Genomic DNA, 5000 nt, shown 5'->3' with positions numbered 1-5000 from the left:
TATTACATTGGCATCAGTGGTGTAGTCTACGTAGAACGCAGGTATACACAGTATACCCACTTCTAAATTTCTGGGACTTCAGTATACCCACTTAAAATTGATTGATCCATTATTTAGAATAGCACAAATATGTACAGTATACCAACCTCAAAAACTTCTCAAATATACAGTATACCCACTTCATACTGTATGAGGCTTTGGGAGGGAGGTTTACTAACTGCTAGTTGGCCTCCATTACACTCACCCCCTAAACCTCACTCCCACCCCGGGTTTAGGCACCAGTGTAACTCATAATCTTAAAGGTCAAAATTCACGACTTTTAAAGTACACACGTCTTTACAAGTTCCTAATGTAACTTATTATCATTATTAATAAGGCATAATGGATAAGGTGATATATCCTTCAGATTTTATACAGTTTAAGTTTTTCCAGTGACCTGCCGAAAACAAAAATTCAAATTTTCCTCGCATTCTTTTTTTAATAACCAAGACAGTGACGTACGCACAGGGAGTCGATACAATGTAGAGCACTACTCGTTGCTGGGCTACAATGATCAGCGAGTCGGAAAAGTGCTGGACAGCGATTCAGAAAACAAATCAGCTTTGAGTTTATTCAGATACACCAACGAGTCAGACTTGCATGTCATTTTGGTGGCATCTGAAACAGATTACAAATGTAATTTTAGAGCTAGACCATCTTTAAATGTCGTAGGACAGGTACGAAGCCGAAGCCACCTGTCGATGATGCTGCAGCCGCGGCTGCCTCAGATGTGGAGGACGACATGTCGATGGACTCATACAGAATATTTTGGAGAACTGGTGAGTGTTGTTGAGTTCAATATTGATGTTAGGTTGAGTGAATCAGCAACTTTGGTGGTTTCAGTGGTTGTCGTGGCTGTTTTAGAATAAACGATAGACTTAGCCAAAGCCTCAGGTATGGCTCTCAGCAGACTAGGCATTACTTTATATCTGAATACCGGGATGCTAAACCCATGCTGACCTGGCCGTCATCCCTTTTGGTTTTCCTAGAAAAAAATATGCGGCGTTGTTTCAATCGTAAGTGTGTAGCCTACATCTGTCTGTATTTAGAACCTGTAAATATAGAAAATGTGGAGTTAATAGTCCGTTTTGGTGCTTGGTGCTTGTTTCCAAATCGTGACAACGGTGTTAGCTGCTAATTGCAACATGACGACGGTGTTTGGTTAGCATATTGCAATGTTGCAATAGCAGCTACCCAAACACCCACAGACCTAGACTAACTGCAAACACCGTTGTCACAAGTTGTGATTTGGAAACTGTAACAAGCACCAAAACGGATTAATGTAACAAGTCATGTTTCAATAGCAGCTGACCAAACACCGTTGTCCAAGTTGTGATTCGGCAACTGTAACAAGCACCAAAACAGATTACCGTAATAACAGGTTTATTACAGGTATGTGACGTGACTCAGCTGCTAGTAAAAGTTGGTCCGTAATGTAACCTGGTTCTTGTGGGCAGGTTACCAGTGATACCTGTAACCTATGTACTCTTTTAACCACAATACTTGTGCGGCTTGAAGTCGGTGTTTAGGTTGTAGCTGCTGCAAAGAGAAACATCATGTTATGCATAGTTTTGGCTCCTGTCCCACGATGTGCAAAATACCGTTCTCTGTCTTATAAAGCTGCTGGCTAAACCATGTCGTTCGTGTTCTCTTTCAGTGGATGTTGCAATAGGCCTACGGAGTTGTGCTTGGGAACTTTTGTGGGGATATTGATGAGCAGCGCAACATTTTGTCTTTATTATATTGCAGCCAGCCAGCTACAATCGCGAGCCTGACCTACTCCTGCCTGTTCAAGCTCAGAGTCAGACCATCACATGGACCAGTGATTTCCAGCACGGAGTCAGCCCGAGATGAGTTTTCTCTCAGTATGTATTAGTAGTCATACCACTAGTGTTGTAATAACATGTGTACTTTATACAACTCTTGTTGGCAAAGTTAGGTTTGGCTTTCCAAATGGTGGGGACATTATTGTGGTAAAATGGTCCGGGTCAGCTATCTTTTTCCATTACAATGTGGGGAAAATGGTAGGGATAATCTAGGTTCATCTCAAAAGTGTCCCCACCATCCACACCTAAAATTACACCCATGTCTGATTGCAAATAGTTATAGGGTTGTCCATAAATGTCTTATATGCTTCCTTCCGACAGGAACATCTGTGACTTAATCTCGCCATTACAACAACATACCATGCTCAATTTGGCATCCTCCATTTTATTTACTTGTATTCAAATATAACTTAAGTGAAAGTACTGTTATGGATGTAAGTACAAAAGTAGTAGTCTGATATCACATCGTTGAAACTAATAGTACTTCTGCTTGTTATGTTGTCTGTAGGTTCAGCTGCAGTCCAGTTCTGTTTGACAAGAGGTGGTTAACCCAGTACCCAAGTTTCTGAACCTCAGGTAAGTCTCTGCAGTCACTGTTAGAGTGCTTTCAAATATGCAGACTCCCGTCCTCCACTTGTGCTTGTGACCTGGCGTTTTGCTGACGCCCCGCCTCCCTGGAGAAAACAAGTTTACTCATTGTCAGCCTAGCCACAACAACTTTTGGTGGACTGTTCTTCATTCACTATCCCAATTCCAAATTAGAAAATTACATTAGAATTGCGCTTTTGAAAGATATTGAATTAATTCTCTGCCGTCAGTGACATCATCACAAGGTCACAAGCAGTGAGAAAGATAGGACGGGAGTCCGCATATTGTAATCCACCCTCAGTTGTTTGTGATATGTACTAGACATGACTGATGTATTTTTTAGGAAACATGGTGACAAATGTTTCTGCAATGTCGTTCATTCACCATACTCACAGAACCACATCAGATCCGGAAAATATGCAAAACCACATTCTGATTCATCCATCAAAACACATGGCCTATACCCCACTCATTTACCAGACCAGGATGCTGTTGGCCGCAGTCAACTACAGTATAACAAACATAATCGACTTGAGACAGCTCTCAGTGCTAGACCAGGATGCTGTTGGCCGCAGTCAACTACAGTATAACAAACATAATCGACTTGAGACAGCTCTCAGTGCTTAAGACATGGCTAAACTCAACTTCAGTACTGACTGTGGTTAGTCTTGCCAAAGATTCCAAAGGCAAACTGCTTCAGGCTCTGACAAAGACAGTAGTCGCAACCCGTCAGCCCGTTTCATTGAAGTTTTTTTTTTTTTTTTACTTTACCAGCAGTTTGCCTTTGGAATCTTTGGGAAGACTAACCAGTTGAGTTAAGCCATATCTTAAAGTGACTTTTTCCTTAAGCTGAAGTGCACCTGCTTGCCAGAAAAAAGTGAAGCAGCACTCCTTGATGACAAGTTTTTTTTTTTTATTATTTTTATCAAAGCACAGTACTTTACTGTGCTTAACCATACTACAAAACCAAGTCAGACCAAATTTCTAAAACATATGCATATATTCCACAGATCCAGAAGGCAATATCCTTAGAGGCTGATGGGAACTGGACTTTCCAGCAGAAGTGTGATCAGACCAAATGACCAGAGACGACAGAGCCCTGGTCCCACCATCCACAGAAGAGCTCGACAGTTGACATGTCCCAAGGGGATCTGACCACTTACTACCCACAATGATGAAAGCCCTTTTCACAACTGTAAATAAATACTGAGACATGGATGTTAAAATGAACATTAATATTTATATTTTAAAAAACCTTACATACATAACTTCAAACTGGTGGCATTTGACAAAGTATACTGAATTGTATTTTGTTTTTTAAACTGAATTGCACTGTATTTGAAATAAAATAAAATACACTTTTAAAAAGTGCATACATTCCTTTTATTACAATTTGTCAAAATACTTAACTACACTGTATTTTTCTGAGGTACACTTTTAAAGAAAGAGAAAAGAGCTTGTAAACAAAGTGCAAACATGGTACAGGCTCCAGCCATGCAAGGTGATCAAATGGCAACCCCGGCTGATGATGGAGGACTCCATGCAGAACAGACTTGCAAGGAGGGTCTCACAGGGATCCAGGGAGGATTTCCTACCACACAAAATATATTTAATTAAATTACAACATGTATGATTTTGGAGGAAGTAGCCAGCATGTGTAGTAGCCTATTTTATGGAAGTGATACATGCATTTCTGTACTGTAAAGTGTCATGAAAAGCACTACAAATTGTTCTCATCACAATTATAATTACGGTAATAACCAAACCTCTGTTTCTGCAACCCTACTTTTTTTTATGCTTTGCTGTCTGGATATGTTGTCTTTGTGACTTGTTTGTTTCTGTCTGTACTGTGTGTCGTATGGAGTGCGTTTTGCGTCTTTGCTGCTCTTTTGGCTAGGGCACACTTGAAAAAGAGGCAACTGCCTCAATGTGTTTTTACCCTAGTAAAATAAAGGAGAAATAAAAAAATACAAAATAAAATTTGTTGTCAGTTTGGGTCTAGCCCCACGCATGCCCATATGGCTAACTTTAGCTGTATCAGCTGGTGGTCTTTCAACTCGTGCTTTCGTTTGCAACTCATGCTTTCATGACATCAGCCCAGGGAATTTTATTTTTTTAGGGAAGTTTATATTTCTTCTAGCATTGAAAACAATAACGAACAACCATTGATTTACTTCCACTGGGAACAACACATTAGCTTTGACTACAAAACTTTGACCAAAGCATATAAAGTTGGCTAATCACAGAAAGTGGATAACAGGTTGTTTTACCAGCATCGGTTTCCATACATCTGACAAAGTAGGCCTAAGAGACAGTTATGGGCATGTCATTAATTAGTAGTAATTAGTCTGCAATTCGTTTTTAATACAGCCTTGACTACATACCTTTGGAGATATGTGTTGGTCCAGGTCCGCTGCCGCCTGTTCAAAAAAACATTTCTCTCGCCTGCGAGAGACTAGTCTGACTGCGAGTCTGTGCGAACTGGACTCCCTGTGCGTACGTCATCCGCCGAGGTTTGCCGAAGATTCGGAACGGCAGATTTGGATT

General features: G+C 40.5%; 1 long non-coding RNA gene across 1 annotated transcript; it reads left to right on the top strand.

The window, feature by feature from the left end:
• Positions 1-472: 472 nt before the first annotated feature.
• LOC134464539 (uncharacterized) lies at positions 473-2441 on the top strand. The gene is made up of 3 exons (XR_010038093.1): positions 473-818; positions 1789-1904; positions 2374-2441. It is a non-coding gene; the product is annotated as an uncharacterized LOC134464539 (long non-coding RNA).
• Positions 2442-5000: the final 2559 nt, after the last annotated feature.

Source organism: Engraulis encrasicolus, chromosome 1, assembly GCF_034702125.1.
Source record: "Engraulis encrasicolus isolate BLACKSEA-1 chromosome 1, IST_EnEncr_1.0, whole genome shotgun sequence".
NCBI lineage: Eukaryota > Metazoa > Chordata > Actinopteri > Clupeiformes > Engraulidae > Engraulis > Engraulis encrasicolus.
Note: the sequence above shows the minus strand (reverse complement) of the source record. Positions and strands in the feature narration are given on the sequence as shown.